At 43.3% G+C, this 17,925-nt stretch overlaps 1 protein-coding gene across 2 annotated transcripts in view; it reads right to left on the reverse strand.

The window, feature by feature from the left end:
• The window catches only part of UBE3B (ubiquitin protein ligase E3B), a 2,006,489-nt gene that overhangs the window by 1,970,586 nt on the left and 17,978 nt on the right, over positions 1–17,925 (reverse strand). For both annotated transcript variants that reach the window (XM_044068510.1, XM_044068511.1), the window contains exon 2: positions 10,016–10,137. The gene's annotated coding sequence lies outside the window, so the exon portion shown is untranslated. The remainder of the gene's footprint in view (positions 1–10,015; positions 10,138–17,925) is intronic.

Raw genomic sequence — 17,925 nt, forward strand, 5'->3', positions numbered from 1 at the left:
CACAGACTGCTGGACAGACCAGAGACTCATCCTCTCAAAACTTAACATGCACATTCAGCCCAGGCGGCACCTGCAGGAGAAAAAGACCAATAGGCGCTTGAATGTCAACAAGTTACAACAGCACTCTGTGTGCCAGAACCTCTTTGAGGACCTTGACAGTAAGCTTGACCAACTCAGCTTTGGCTCCAACAATGCAGAAGAGGACTGGGCAGCTTTTAGGGATGTGGTCTACAATACCGCTCTTACTCACTTGGACCCGAACACATGCAAACATCAGGATTGGTTCGACGACAATGATGAAGACATTGATAGGTTGCTAGATTAGAATTGTGAAGCCTTCAGATCCCTCCAGCAAGACACCACATCTGTTTCCAAGAAAGCAGCCTGTAACTCCATCAAAAGCAAGGTGCAAGCAAAGCTCAGAGAGATGCAAGACTCCTGGCTCAGCAGAAAGGCAGATAAGATCCAGAAGCACGCTGACAGCAACAACTTCAAGCATTTTTACAATGCCCTGAACACCATCTACAGGCCACAGTCCTCTGGAACATCAGCACTGCTCAGCGCTGATGGGTCCACCCTGCTTACTGACAAGAATGCCATCCTGGAAAGATGGGCTGAGCACTTCAACGTCCTGAACAGGGCTTCCTCCATCAAAGCCATTAACCGTATGCCACAAGTTGCTATTAACACCTCCCTGGCAGAATCTCCAAAGGAATCAGAGGTTAAGGAATCAATTAAGCTTCACTCCAATGGTAAAGTATCAGGCTCCGACTCCATCCCAGCCGAAATCTACAAGACAGGGAGACCAGTCTTGTTACAGAAGCTCACAGAGCGCTTCCAGACCATGTGGCAACAGGAAGTTATCCCTCAAAAGCTCAAGGATGCCTCTATCATCCATCTCTACAAGAGAAAGGGAAACAGATGGTCTTGTGACAACCACATAGGAATCTCTCCTGGTCATCACCGGCAAAATCCTTGCCAGAATCCTCCTTAACCACCTTACTCAACACATGGAAGATGGACACCTGCCAGAGAGTCAGTGCAGCTTTACAGAGGGCAGAGGGACAGTGGACATGATATTTGCAGCACGTCAACTACAGCAGAAGTGCCAGGAACAAACCAGGAACCTTTACACAATGTTTTGTGTCAAAGGCTTTGGTCAGGTCCACATTAATTGTGAGGGGCTATGGCAGATCATGGAGAAGTTTGGCTGCACAGGCAAATTCATCAGTATGGTGCGCCAGTTCAACGGCGGCATGCTAGCTCGAGTATTGGACAGATCCTCTGATGCCTGCACAGGCAAATTCATCAGTATGGTGCGCCAGTTCAACGGCAGCATGCTAGCTCGAGTATTGGACAGATCCTCTGATGCCTTCCCAGTCACCAACAGAGTCAAGGCTGTGTATTGGCACCTGTGCTGCTCAGCATGATGTTCTCTGCCATGCTGTCAGATGGCTTCTGCGATGACAAAGAAACCAGCATCAAGATCAGATACAGGACTGATGGCAGGACCTTCAACCTGCGGAAGCTACAGGCCAAGACCAAGGTTGAAGAGAATTTTGTGCACAATTTCCTGTTTGCAGCTGAATGTGCACTCAATGCTGCCACAGAGACCCAGATGCAGCAGAGCATGAACCACATTTCCAATGCCTGCAGAAACTTCAGCCTCATAATCAGTACCAAGACGAATGAGTTTCTGCATCAGACCGCACAGCAGAAGATGTATGCAGAACCAACTATCACTGTTGAAGGCAAGATCCTGAAGCTTGTTGACAAGTTTACATACCTTGGCAGCACAATCTCCAGATTTATGAACATTGAGGATGAGGTTGGCACACTCATTGCCAAGGCAAGCTCTGCATTTGGAAGGCTGCGGGAGTCAGTCTGGGAGAGGAGAGGCATCAAACTGTCCACAAGGCTGAAGATGTACAAGGCAGTCGTACCACTCACACTACTACATGCCTGTGGGACATGGACTGTGTACGAGTGTCATGCCAAAAAGCTGAATCGCTTTCATATGAACTGCTTAAGAAGGCTGCTGAAAATTACCTGGCAGGAAAAAGTTCCAGACTTGTGCTCTCAATCTGGACTGACAAGTATTGACACCCTGCTGAGGAGTGCCCAAGTCAGGTGGGCAGGCCACCTTGTACTCATGCCAGACACATACCTCCCCAAGAGGCTGTTTTATGGTGAACTCGTGGGAGGCAAACGCACACAAGGTGGGCAGAATAAGCACTTCAAGGACACGCTAAAAGTCTCCCTGAAGAGCTTTCGCATTGATCCGGACTCCTAGGAAACCCTAGCACAAGACTATCCTGCCTGGCGAAGCTACATCTGCAAAGGCACTACTTCCTACGAGCACAGTAGGACTGTAAAAGGCACAGAGGAAGCGTGAGCTGTGCAAATCCATAGTAAACTCTTTGCCAACCAACTCAACAGACCACTTGTGCCCGACGTGTGACAGAGCTTTCCAAGCTCGCATCAGACTGATCAGCCACAGCCAGACACATCATAACCAATCAACCTCCTCGATGTGATGTCTTTGGTCATCAACAACGGATGATCAACACACAGTTTGAATTTTCATTGTTTGTATCTTATCCTTTTATTATTATTACTATATCATCATAATATACTACTACTTCATTAAAAAAAAAAAGGTTTTGAGTTTTTCTATCTGGGCAGCTTTCAAAGGGATAGATCCCTTTTCAGCTCCTATTCCTTCCACTCTAGACTTTTCGTCAAACCTTTTCCAAAAAGAGGATCTAGATTTTAAACAAAGTGCAATTACCTGCTACTTCCAATCTCCATATTGCCCACAATCAGATGACTATAGTTTCCCTAAATATTTCAAATGGTTTTCTAAAGGATAAGGGATCCTATTACTCCACAGAACACAATTTTCATGCTTCAAGCTTTAAGAAAAACCTCCAGTTGACCCTGCAGCTTCAGCAGACTTAAAGTATCTTTCTTGGAAGACCATTTTTCTGGTGGCCATCACTTCAGTTAAAAGATTTCCAAACTGCAAGCACCTTCTATCATTATGGAAAAATCAGGCAAGGAGTTTCCCAAGACTTTCTAACAGATATGCTGGAACCCATGTCCCTCATGGATAGAGACAGCTTATAAATGCCAGTCCCCCAATGTCCTACTCAGATGCAGGATATTATTATTATTTTGGGAAAACTTGGCTAGGCTTAGGAAGGTCCCCTGGGTCACTAGCCTAGGAAGAATCTATGAATCCATGAGAATACGTTCACAGCTAGCTTAGATTTTTAGCTTCATCGGACTTCAGAAAATCTGATCAGCTGTTTTGTCACCTTTTCTAGAGCCAAGCAAGGCCACAGTGTTTCTAAATTCACACTGTCAAGGTAGCTATCAGACTGCACAGCCTTTGTATATGAAAAATTTGACAGTCTTTAACCAAGAAACCAAGATCTCACTCAACAAAGTCTGTGATTACTTCCAATGCTTTTATGCATAGAGTTCCTACAGATGAAACCTGTGCTGCAGCAACTTAGTTCACACAATCATCTCCCACTACATGCTGGATGTACACTCAAGATCCCATACATCTTTTCAGCTCCATCATTCTCAGAAATATCCTTCCTTAATACTACACAAGTTTATAATAACTTGGGAATCTGTCCCAAAGGTTGAATCTGTTGAAAAAGAGACCAGATATGAACGTTATGTACTCACCATAACAATATAGCTGTGTTTTCTTCTTTTCATATGGTTCACCATCTTCCGCCTTCCAAATTATTCTCATCTGGTGCTCCTCTCTGATTGAATGGACCTAAGCAATTCATTTGGTTGTTTATTCCAGGTTATTTTTTGATATAAAACTTGGGTGTTAATGTTTATGAGATTAAAGATTTTGTTAGTTGATAAGCAAACATGATATGAGGTATTTGGAGGAAGAGAGGGATTGCGAGTAAAAGGGGAGGCAGAACACTGGATCCACAGCTTTTAAAGGTGACAAAGTCAGATCTGATACCCAAAAGATTGAACTGGACAAAAAGACAACACGGATCTGTTCTTATGGCAAGTCCATAACTTTCTTTAACACTGCTTTATGTTTAATTTACTGTACTCTACTGATTTATTATTTAGTTATAATTTGAGCTATATTCATGAAAACAAGTCAAAAAAGTAACTTTATTGTCATTCAGAGAATTGAATAGCCTCTGGATATTATTCTTAGCACACATGAATCTGCGGCTATCATGTGCCAGGCTTGAAGCTGCAAAGAGAGATGCCCCCCCCCCCCCGACTGCCTGCAGAGTGCAGCAGTCGGGCAACTGTTCAGGAGTGCTGAAAGGTTTTCTTGGAGAATGGACCATAAAAGCCTCGATTTTGCAGTCCACCTCTGCCTCTTTAGTGTCCTCCATTAAAATTGCCTCCCCCTCTGCCATGGGGAGGTTTGTTACCTTAGGAGTCATGGAAAGCACTCTAATTTGCAGAACCACATCTTTTTCCCGGTTCCTGGAGAACGATCTTTGCAAGGTGGAGAAGCGTATACCCACTGCAGAAAAAGTCTTACCATCTTGTTGGCTCCTGGTGAGGGTATCCTTGGCTTTCAGTCCAGTCGAGGTGGAGCCACCATAAGGGGCATTAATAAATTACGACAAAGCCTTCCATAAAATCTCAAAGTCGCATCCAGGAATGGTGACACTTGGTAATGGCAGTGCCTGTCGCTCTAGTGTACTGTCTACTGCATTAGAGAGCAGACGCATAACCACATTAGAACAGGACTGAAGGGTAGAAAATTTGGAGTCCACTGTTTTCTGAACATCCACAAGCAAAATCTCTCTAGAGTGACTTGGTGATCTCTTTAGTCAAGTCTCTGTGGAATCTTGTTAAATCTAAAGGGTGAAATCACTGATGCACAAGCCTGCTTCCCAAATCTGTCCATCATCCTAGATTCTCTGTTAAGGGAATGAAGAGACTAGCTGTCTTCCAATTGCTCTTAGTGGTTGCTGCCACCAACATAACATCCATAACTGAACTGTTACTCCAGTGCTTCCTGTCTGCTGGTGCAGAAAAAAATCAGTCAGCCTTCTTACGAATGGGCTCCATCACATCAGGGTCCTTCCATGTCTGTTGAGCCATGAGACTTGGAAGTGGATCAAATGGTGGTACCACCCAGGATGATGGTCTATAACCAAAGGCCTTCAAGAATACTGACTCATCTGGTGAAGGGTCTTAGGATGACCAACCCTCCCCATTTCATTAATTCTAGAATATCACTGAATGTAACATCTTCAGAGAACGAGTGTGGGGGGGGGGGGTCCTTCCCTTCGTATACGTCAGCATCTTCAATGAAAGATGCTGGTGAAGAATCTAGGTGCTTCACCTTGCACGTCCATCTTCTAGGGAAAACTTTTGGGGTAGCACAATAAGAAGGGCTACAATCGGACAAGAAGCTAACAAAACAAATTTCCTCATAAACCCTTGCTACCATCTGTCCTTGACTGACAGGATGAAGAAGTGAAGAAACAGACTGCAGATGGGGGTTAGGGAGGAACCAAATTGACTGAAGCTACCTTGTCTTTGGCATTTGCCAAAACCCTTTCAAAAGCCTCAAAGGCCGAGGCTGCCACCAGAACTGATGACTCCGTCCCAAGAGGGAGAGAGAGCTCCGAGAATGTTGATGTCCACTCCCCCCTGAACTCGGCAATGAAGCTTTGGCTCCAAGTCTTACCTCAATCCAAAGGCATCGGAGTTTTGAGAGAGTGGGAGACAGCATAGAAGACACAAGCAGCTCTAGCAAAGACAAAGATGCTATGATTCCAATTAGCTTCATTAATACCAAAACCAAAGGTCAGGTCAGTGTGGATTCTTGTAAAGGAGAGGTAAGCTGGCAAACACTCAGTACCTACCCAGGGGACAGTGTCTGTATAATCCTCAGCAGTATCTGTGTTCTAATAAATTTCCTCATCATCCTATTGACATCCAGTTATGTGAGGTTTCTTGACGATCTAGTGGATGATGTTACTGATGGTGCTTAAGAATACCTTTCTTTCTTGTAGCATTGGTGACTGGAGCTTTGAACTCCTTGGTCCCAGCAAGTAACTAATGCATGGAAAAGGCGAATGGGTCCGAGTACGTTTCTGATCCAATCTGCTGGGCACTTTGGGTCAGGGCCTACCAAGGTTGTCGGCTCTGGAGACCTTTTCTTCCATGTTTTAGATGTAGACTTGGTCTTTTCCTTCTCTTTTTCTTCGTTATTTTTCTCTTGTCACACAAGCAAAACATGTTGTAACAACTTTCTAAGCATACAAAAACATATAAAATATGACTAATTTTGGGTCCTTTTCACCCATTATTTACTTATTTACTTACTTTGACCTTCACTCAGTCTGCAGGGCCTGTATGGATCTGACAGCAGATAAAAGAACATTTACTGTGGCTACTCGTTAAAATTTACTCCTTCATTTATTCAAAATTGCATGGTGAAGGTGCATGCAACCAATAAAGTGGATGTAATGAATAAGCCACACTCTCCAAAGCTAAGAATACTGCATCCATGGGACCAGACGACATCCCAGGCTGCGTTCTACATAAACTAAAGAATGAACTGGCACCCCACCTAAGCACCACGTTCAATCATAGCCTCACCTCAGACTATGTGCCCACTGAATGGCGCACAGCAAAGGTTATCCCACTCCACAAAGGGGGAGCCATCACAGACCCCGGGAACTACCACCCCATTAGCCTCATGAGCCCTGGTCTGCAAGGCCATAGAACGTATCATGGAACTTATAAACAAAGACATTGGTAATCTCCAAACTCTGGACCCCACCCAGTTTGGGTTTGTAAAAGGCAGACCATGTCTCCTAACCCTGATTGACTTCTTTGAATCAGTCACCAAAGCCATAGATGAGGGTAAGGTTCACATAGCCTATCTAGAGCTCACCAAGGCTTTCAACACCATCCCCCACTCTGGAATTATAGATAAACTCACTAAACTAGGTATAAATCCCTATGTCACAAGATGGGTTGCCAACTGGCTCAATGACAGAACCCACACTGTGAAAGTAGCAAACTCCAAATCTGACTTCAGACCAGTGACAAGTGGAGTACCACAGGGTTCAGTCCTGGGTCCTCGCCTGTTTGATATCTACTTCTCTGAAGTATAGGCTAACGTAGAATGTCTTTAGCTAATGAAGTTTGCAGATGACTGCAAACTAGGAGCCATAATTGAAACTCCTAACGATGCGGACATCCTACAAAAGGGCTTCACTGAGACAGATGCCTGGTGTCAAAGCCATGGCCTCAAGCTCAATGCCAAAAAGTGCACCGTCATCCCCTTTGTTAAAAACTCTGTACCCATGAGCTACCACATAGGTGGTAGTCTAAACACCGAAAGTGTGATAAGAGACCTTGGGACACAGGTGGACAGTAGTCTCTCCTTTGATAATCACATTGCCACAGTTGTCAGAAAATCCTTCTACGTGGCACATCTCATCACAAAAGGTTTCTCATCCAGGAAAAAAAAGAGGTCATTGTTCCCCTCTACTCGTCACTCATTAGACCCATTATAGGAGTACAATGCCCCTTTTGGTATGTACCTCACAAGACATCTACAACAACTGGAAAGACCGCAGAAATACCTCACAAAGAGCATTACCAGCCTCAAACAGATGCCCTATGCAGACAGTCTCAAAAAACTCCAGCTTTACTCTGTTGCATATCTCCTACTCAGAGGCGATCTCTGCCTAACATACAAAGCTATGTTGGACATGCTCCACTTAAAGAAATCCCAATCCCTCTGAGCTACACGCTCTAGGGACATAAACCTTATCACCACAATAAATGGAACATGCTTGAGGTATAGATTCCTGTCCCAGAGACTTCCCATACTCTGGAACAAACTACCTATCTATATGAAACAAAGCTCCTCATAAGAATCTTGATGATTGGATGGGAAATAGGAAATTCACCCCAGGGATCACCTCTGTGGCTCTGCTCGACAGGGGCACAAAAAAATAACTTTCTTGGGTGGCGAAAGCCAGGGTACCTTTTTGGCTAGGCTTGTATAGGCCCTAGGGCCAATAGCCTAGTACCTACCTATGAAAATATGACTTCATTTTCCCTCTCTTAGAAGGTGAGGAAGGTGAAGGGGTAGCCTCTGCCTGTGCGTGAAGGAGTCTTTTTGTGTCCTTTGTGGTTTGGAGGGACTTGGCACTGAAAGCTGCCTAGGACTGGCATTCAATGTTAAGCTCCGTGACACAGAGACAATATATACATTTGGAGTGTGGGTCCTATAATGGAAGCCTGTGCCCACACTTGGAGCCTTTTTTAAATCTAGTTGACTCCAACATTTCAACAGACTAGAAACAAAAAGCTAAGCAAAAGTCAAGAACTTATTAACTTTAGTTTTTAACTAGAACAGAGACTTAAGGTCTGAACTCTGATGTTAAACTAACTAACTAATTAGAAAGTTTCTCATAGGTTTTGTCAGCTAAAATTTAGGAAACCGCAACTATGCTCCAAGTGAGAGTAAAAACTCTCATGGTAGGAGAGAAGTAGCAACAATAAGTCAAAAATAGCCTATTGTTAAAGACAGCTCTACGCATGTCTGAAACTATCGAGCTGCAATGAGAACTCAGCATCTGAGGTACAGCCTAGGGAATTAAGGGTAGTGGAGAAGTCACAGCTCTGAATCCAATAAGTTTCAAAGCCAGTGCTGAGAACCCGTACGCTTGAATGGACAAAAGCAGACAACAGTGGATTATATAATTATCTCTAGGCTATTGTAAAAATGAACATTCCCCTAGGACAGCATTAGTAACCTTAAGCTTGGAAATCATTACAGGCTTTCAGGTGCAGAAGTAAGTCGTGCATATGTGAAGAGGTAACACACATTCAGAAATGGATGTACAAGTCACTCAGAGGGCAAGGATATCAAGTCTGAAGAACACATCTTCTCCAGTGGAAAGGAGGACTGGGTAGCTGTGACACCAGATGGAGACTTAGGTGGAAGAAGCACTGGCATCAAATATTTTCAGATAGGCCAGACACTACTTATATCATATGATATTTTGCTGGCATGTTCACAAAAGTGGGGTGGGAGGATAAGGCACAATCTCTTACATGCCCCCAAGGGATGAAATGGCTAGCATCACAGGCTTTAGTTCCTCTGCATCTGTGGCACAGAAAGAGTTTTGCACCAATATTTTAAAAAGACTACTACTGAAGCCTTCAAAAGGAAAATAAAAGCACATTTTTGTTGGCCATCACATGCCAGCATTTTGTTCCGGATACCAATCAAGGTGACGGAAAGCATGCAGAAAGCAGTAGTGCAAATCTTTAACAGATATTCCTATCGGTTGCGTCTTCGTCTATACTACCCTAGAATGCAATAGCTGCAATAACCTAAATGACTGGAGATATCTCAGTACTTTGTCAATGATGACTTGACTAACAGCAATTTGCCTGAACTCATCTTCTCAGACTGCTACTGAATGAAATGTTAATATGTCAATCACTACTGATATGGCACTTTCACAAATGGCTGTAGAATTAGCATTACAGCCAGAGGCTGGGCTACAGTTGGGGTTAGGATTAGATTTAGGACTTGGGGATGCTGTATCCTGTATAGGAGTATGTAAGCTTTGCATCTTACAAAGAAAGAAAAATCAGTAAATTATTGGGTATGGTTGAGTTTTACATGTTATTTGGGCTGAATTTATGTTTTCACATTTACTGACTTTTCTATTCAGTTTAACTAGTCACTCTGTTAAGACCGCCTTCAACCAACTTACACAGAACCAAAGATCCTTCCCCAAAAAATTGCAATTAAATTTCAAGAGCCAATAAACAAAACGCAAAACCAATGCAAACAGTTCTGGTGGGTAATGGCCCAGACTCCCTTACAAAAACTTCACATTCAAAAAACCCTAATTGAATACCTGTTCTGCTCACAATTATAATGCAAATATTTGGTGACAATGCATACAATTACTTATGTTAGTCTATAAAGTATAATAAATAAACAGAAACTTACCAAGGTCCAAGTGTCTTTATGGCAATGTCATCGTAAATACTGCACCATAATTCTAACAGGAAAATTAGCATTGCATATCTTTAAGGACCACCGGTTTATTCAGGACTGCGACACTATCATCTCTAAGAAAAGCAAAATAAAAAAAAAAATCCACAGTTCTGTAGGTGTCTAGCAACTTGTATCGAATGCCTAAGATTAAAAACACAAATACCCAAACACAAATAAAACAACAACAAGAAAGACAAAGGCCAAAAGAATACACAGAAAAATATATACTTAGAATTTGCTCGTACTGTGTTACACTTCTGTTGTATTACAGAAAACTTCTTTGACGAGATGGCTCACAGAAATGTGGTGAAAAAGATAATGAAAACTCAACATCTCACCCCAAGACAGAACCCAACATCACAACCAGCACTACCAAATGGGTGCAAACTGGAGACATTCCACTACCATGGGGAGCACATCTGGACAGTGTTCATTAAAATAGAAAACCACCTCAAAAACTGTGCCCCAGATGTGCACCCCACGGTAGTGGAATATCTCCAGTTTGTACCCATTTGGTAGTGCTGGTTGTGATGTTGGGTTCTGTCTTGGGGTGAGATGCCTCCTAAACCTGGTGGACCCCTTTGAGATGGTTACCAAGGCATTAAGCGAAGGAAAGGAGGTCCACACAGCCTACCTAGACCTCGCAAAGGCTTTCAACACCATTCCCCATTCTAGTATTATAGACAAGCTCACCAGCTTGAACATAAACCCCTACGTCACGAGAGGGGTTGCCAACTGGCTCATGGACAGAACCCACATGGTGAGAGTTGCAGGCTCTATGTCCGACTCTAAACCGGTTACAGGTGGCATCCCCCAGGGCTCAATCCCAAGACCGCTCCTGTTCGGTATACACTTCTCAGAGGTACAGGCAAGCATAGGAGGACTATGGCTGACCAAGTTCGCAGACGACTGCAAACTAGGGGCCATAGCTGATTCTACGGCTGATACAGACACCCTCCAGATGGCTCTCACTGAGACGGATACCTGGTGTCAAAATCATGGCCACAAGCTAAATGCCAAAAAGTGCATAGTCATCCCCTTTGGAAAAAAACAAAGTACCTGCGAACTACCACATAGATGGTAGTCCCCTAAATGCAGAAAACGTAATAAGGGCTCTGGGGACCCAAGTAGATAGTAATCTCTCCTTTGATAATCATATTGCCAAGGTGGTTAGAAAATCCTTCTATGTGGCCCACCTAATCACAAAAGGGTTCGCATCTAGAACAAGAGGTTATTGTGCCTCTCTACTCATCACTCATTAGACCCATCATAGAATACAACGCCCCATTTGGGATGTACCTTACAAGACACCTGCAACAGCTGGAAAGACCACAAAAGTACCTCACCAAGAGGATTACTAGCCTCAAACAGATGCCCTATGCAGCCCGACTCAAGAAACTCCAGCTGTACTCGGTTGCACACCGCTTACTCAGAGGTGATCTCCGCCTGACATAGAAGGCCATGTCCAACCCAGAATTGATGGACATGCGCCACCTAAAAAAAAAAAAAAAAAAACAAATCCCAGAGAGCCACACGCTCTAGAGATATAAACCTCATTACAACGATAAATAGGACATGCTGGAGGGATAGATTCCTGTCCCAGGGACTCCCCATGCTGTGGAACGGGATTCCAATATACATCAGGCAGAGCCCCTCACTAACACTCTTCAAGAGAAACCTTGACAGGTGGATGGGAAACTTACCCAGGGGATCCCTGCAGTGGCTCTGCTGGACAGAGGCACAGGGAACTAATCTAAGGGGGTGGCAAAAGCCAACTCATTCTGGCTAGGCTTGTAAATGCCCTTGGGCAGATAGCCTAGTACTTATCTATGAACCTACATGAGCACCAGTGATAAATTCAGTGAAATAAAACTAAATATAGGAGTATCAGAAACAAGGCAAAGCTACAGCAATATGGATACAAAAGGGACAAACAAAAACAATAAATAAGTTTGTTTGTCTCTTTCAGCTTTTCCCGGTTAGGGGTCGCCACAGCAGAACTCCTGTCTGCTAATGATTGGCAGTAGATTTTTACGTGCTGGCTTGCCGGGCCTAACGCACAACCTTCAACGAAGGAACGCCCATTTACGCATGTCGCCACACAGAAGACGTTCTAACTGAGAATCGAACGGGCAACGTCTAACTGTGAGACGACAACGCTACCACAGCACCACCACGCAAATTTGAATTCCTACTATCACTATTTTTATTGGGAGAGGGATGCAGTTTGTTTCAAAAATAATGAATAAATGAAACAAAAGCTTGTATTGTTTTCTCAACAGTGGCTGTTACAATGTCGCACAGCCATTCAGAAAATCATAAAGGAAGGAAAAGAAAATTTAAATAAATCCTCAATAACATTAAGCTACTTAAAAGGGGAAACTCTCATGGCTTTATTTTCCATTTTGGGCCAAAGGCTCATATTTTAACTGGCGACATATTGGGGCATATTAAAAAGATCCACAATGTGACTGTACCACACTAAATATCACTGAAAAAAATAGGATAATGTAACCCAAATCTGCAGTCATATGTATTACCACTAGTATAATGCCTGCATGCTGTGGAAAGGGATGCAAAGAAAATTATAGCTGCTGTGCTAATGGAAGACAGCCTACTACTGCAATGGCTGCACTATGAAAAAAATAGGATAATGTAACCCAAATCTGCAGTCATATGTATTACCACTAGTATAATGCCTGCATGCTGTGGAAAGGGATGCAAAGAAAATTATAGCTGCTGTGCTAATGGAAGACAGCCTACTACTGCAATGGCTGCACTATATACGGTCACGTGACTAAGTCAGGAAACACTACCGGACAGCAGACCAGAAGCTAGGAGTATTCACAGGGATAAACAAAGCAGTTCATAGTTGCAACATGGGCACTGTCAGCAGGCCACCTGGGGCCAGCACTGGAAAGTGCAATTCATTTTATCACTGAAATGAGAAAGGAAAGAGGGAGCTAGTTCTGCCAGAAGAAGGGTAAAATGAAGGGAAGATTTTTTTTTTTTTTTTGAGGTACAGGTGCCCATTTTACATTTCTCTCTCGGAGGGTAAAGGCAGAGGTGTTAGCAAGAAGTACGTGATGGAAGGAAGGAGGGAAATGGGAAGGTAGCAGAGGCAGACCAACACAAAATGACAAGTGGAGAGATGCAAACAGGGAGGACAACCAGTGATAGGGAGGACTAGACTACAAACTGGGTATGGGGAGTAAGACACAAGAGGAAAACCATGACAGGGATTAATTGGGTGGGATATGGTGGGCCTGCTAAACCAACCCAGATAAAAAACAATCCAGAAAACAGTTACCTACATGGCTGATATCTCGGGCAGGTTCTGCCGTACCAATGGTTGGAGCCGGATGGCTGTGTGTCTTTATTAGCTACACAAGAAGATACTGCAAGGTACCAAATCTGGGTGTTGAGCTGACGGCCCACCACTGCCATTGCCAACCACCACACCTGCCACCAGGTGACTCCAAAGGACCCCCAACATTACTCTCCCAGATGAGGACCCCCACACACACACTCCCCACCTGAAGGGCACTAACAAAGGCACCAGCAAGCCCTCCAGGCCACCTTCTACAGGGGGACCTCTATCCCTTTTCAAAGTAGTAGGCCTAGGAAACACAGGTGATCCAGTGACAGACACATGGGATGGTGCACCTCCAGTTTCCTGCACCATAGTAGATCTTGTGCAGAGGGAAAAAAAACAGAGAAAAATGACAGCACATTACTAAACATTTATATAACACAGTTATTCCTATTTTTAATGAAACACAACCACCTACAGCACTCACCCTGCCATGTGGACAGCCTGTCCCATGTCCTCAGGCAGGCCTCACAATTTAATGCCACTACCTGGCTTAAGCCATCAACCAAAGATAATGAGATCCTGCCACCCGGGTACAACATACTCAGGGTTGATCGCATAAAGAAAAGGGGAGGTGGGATAGCTGTCCTATACAAAAGCACACTTAACATCATAATTAATCCCATTCAACCACCCCAGGTCTCCAATGCTGAATTATTAGCTCTAAAACTACAACTAAACAATCAAAAAAGCATAAATCTAATTGAGATATATATCCCCCCTGGGAACAATTCAGAAACAATGGAGAACATTCTTAACTGGATAGCCAACAACTACCCTCAAGAAACTATTGTTCTAGACTATGTTAATATTGACTGGAACCAATGTTCTTCACACTCCAACCCCATCTTTATAAACCTCCATGGATTCTCACAGATCATATCCTCCACCACCAGAACAGGAAATTCTAACCAAAAAGAGAGTATTCTTGATTGGATACTCACCAATAGTCACCCCCATAAGCATATGTCTGGGACTCTCCCCAATGATCTTAGTGATCACCTGGTCACATACATAATGAAAGACAAAACCATCAGCGCTAGACTGCTCATTTATAGGTCCGTCAGAAACAAGAAAAGTTTTGAGCCTACAAAATTTCAAATGGAACTCAAATCCTCTAACTCGTCAAAGCTAAAGTACCTTCCCCTAGACGAGGCAGTGACTCTCTTTAATGACACATTTCTTAACATACTTGACTCTCAGGCCTCAAAACGGCCAATCAGAACTAAAATACGAATAGCACCCTGGCTAACAACAGAGTCCAAATCCAAAACAACACTTAGAGATAAAGCATGGGACATATGGCGCACTACCAAGTTACCCCTAGATCGCATTAAATTCCAACAACTAAGAAATGAGACTAAAGAAGCCATCACACTTGACAAAAAAAACTACTTCTGCCATCTGCAACAAACACCAAAACAACCCTCAGAAGTTCTGGGCAGGTTTAAATAATCTTCTCCATCCAGGTAAATCCTCCATTCCTACACCTGGGACATTATGTGGTAAAAGCCCAGAAGAAGTAGCAAATACCTTTAATACTTTCTTTACAGAGACTATTCAGTCCTTAGCCAACAAACTACCTCCCCCTGCTCCACATTAAAAAATGCTATGCCCAAGTCACTACTCTCCTTTAACCTCCAGCCTGTCTCCACATCCTTTATCAGATCCCTGCTGAAGAAGCAAAAGCCAACTACCCTTTCTGCAGATCTACTCCCAGTTGAATATCTGCAAATAGCTGCAGATGTCATAGCCTATCCTATCTCGATCCTAATCGATAGAACCATAACAGAGGCCACAATCCCCTCAATATGGAAAATATCCTATGTTATACCACGCCATAAAGGTAGCTCATCCACAGAACTATCGAACTATAGGCCAATAGCCATACAGTCACCACTTGCCAAAATCATGGAAAAGTGTGTGCACAAACGACTAATGTACTATCTCACCCAGAATAAACTACTGACCAACTCTCAACATGGATTTAGACCTCATCACAGCACGACCACTGCCCTCCTCTCTTTTACCGATAAAATCAACCATAACCGGAACAAAAAAAATCCTCAGCTCTCTTTCTGGACCTGTCGAAAGCCTTTGACATGGTGAACCACCAGCTACTTCTCCACACTCTGAAAACCCTGTACCTTGACAACACAGCTCGACTGGTTTCATACCTACCTCTCTGGTAGACAACAAGCAGTACTGTGGCAGAATAAGCTCTCTTGCCCGTTACCAAATACCATAGGAGTTCCTCAAGGCTCCATATTACGACCTCTTGTCTTTTCAGTCTTTATAAATGACTTCCATACAGTTATCCCTGAAGCCACCTGTATTCAGTATGTAGATGACTCAACTCTAATATGTTCCGATGACTCTCTAGCAAACCTACTAGCTACAACCCAGCTCAGTTTTACCACAGTCGAAAACTGGCTCTCAGATCATCTGATCTTAAACCCAAACAAAACCAAGCTACTTCTCTTCTACCCAACGAATAAATCCCCTCCTACACATTTTACTATACAATCCAACAATGGTACCATCATCTTCCCAGACTCCTACACAAAGCTACTAGGAGTTATCATTGACAATAAACTTAGATTCGATATGCATATCACCCAAACCATTAAGTCCGTAAACAAGAAACTTGGGTCCTTATACAGGATAAAAACCTTCCTAACCCCTATGGCCAAAGCGGCCACTGCCCGCTCACACCTTCTCTCTACCCTTCTATATGCCTCTCGTGCTTACTAACCTTAACAAATCTGACCTGAACAAACTCTCATGTTGTTATAATCATATTGCCAGATTTGTAACTGGCTTGCCCTATAGAACACACCACTGCTTTAACCTGAAAAAAACTTGGCTGGATAGAACTCCCAAACCTTCTCCAGCTGAACCAACTCATAGAAGCATTTAAAATTCTTAAACAACCTGATAACACCCCTGCACTGAAAAATATAATAATTCCTTACACCAATCTAAGCTGCCTTCACTCATCAAACAGACTCCTTGTCCAAACATTCAAATCCCACAACTTAGGCGGTGACGCTCTGTTCGCCAATGACATTGGAAAAATATGGAACTCCCTCCCCAACAACCTCATGCTTATTACTTCCCCAGCTCAATTCAAAGAGTCTAAAACTCCATTTTAAGTCACATTGGCTTTGTCCATGCTCAAACCCAGACTAGCTCCTCTGCGTTAAGCCAAGGCCATACTAATTTCTCAGGCCCAAAAGGACAACCTAGGGTGGGGATATGTAATCCAAAACATGTACATTGTATATTAGCCAAACTCTAATCTATAATCTGTCTTAATTAATTCGCTAGCATGTTTTTAAAGATCTGTATAATGAACTGTTGTAAGTTGTGTCTGTTAGAGCAAGGTAGTTTGTGTAGTATGTAGTATGTAAATTGCTTTTTATTCTTTTATATCTTAAACTCTAATATGTAACTATCTGTCTTTGAGACTATGTTGGAGCTTTTCTCCCCGGGCCTCCGCTGAAAATGGACATGTATCCAGTCGGACTATCCCGGTCAACAAATGTAAAATAATAATAAATAAAATAAATTATGGCACTGAGACTCACACACAGACACAAAAGGCAGTACTCAGAGCAATACGCCCCTGTTAAAAGAAGAAAAGAAAACAAAAATAAGCTCAAAACAATACACTGCAAGACAATGACAAAAATGTTTACAGAAAAAATGTCTGGCCATCTTTCTTCATTCTTTACTACCCACTAGCAATACTGGTCAGGTTGACACCTCTGCAAGTCACATCTGTGCATGCACTGCTCACCAGAGCAGGTAATGCTAGTAGCATCACACACTGTCCTGAAAAGCTGGTACCAGTCATCGATCTTACACACAGTGCTATTATAGGTCCCCAACAGGTACTCCCTGTAGTCCCTTTACAGGAAGTACAGGAAGATTTCTCTTTTCCCTGCTGCACCATATAAAAACCCTGCTATAACCAATCCCTAAAGATGGCACGTTCACTCTACGGGTCAGAAAGAAGTGGAAAATGGTACCCTGAAGCAAACTGCTGCAAATTAGGGCACTACATGATGTGCAGCGTCAGGTAGCACAGCTGCTTGATGCAATGAATCAGGATCACAGACAGTGGTACAAGCTACACACTGTCTATGCATGAGGGTATCGTATACATGACCTCCTAGTCCGCAAACAGTTACAGATGATTCTGGGAGCATGGACTGTGGCTGACAACACCTCTTGTTAGGATAATGATTCAGAAACAAACTTGGTAAATCACCTCCTTTGCACAATCTCTGCTCTAGGAGGCCAGATTAAGTGCGATACAAACCTTAGTTGCCATACTATTGGCGATTATACTATGATAAGCAAATTAGGACTTGGAATACCCAAATAGGTAACAGCTTAAACTACCAAACAATCACACTGGCAACAGACAAGGCAAATGGTAATAAGTCACGAGACTTGAGGTGCACACAAAGGGAGGATAGAA

Source organism: Protopterus annectens, chromosome 4.part0 (genome assembly GCF_019279795.1).
Source record: "Protopterus annectens isolate FY-2018-M chromosome 4.part0, PAN1.0, whole genome shotgun sequence".
Classification (NCBI taxonomy): Eukaryota; Metazoa; Chordata; order Ceratodontiformes; family Protopteridae; genus Protopterus; species Protopterus annectens.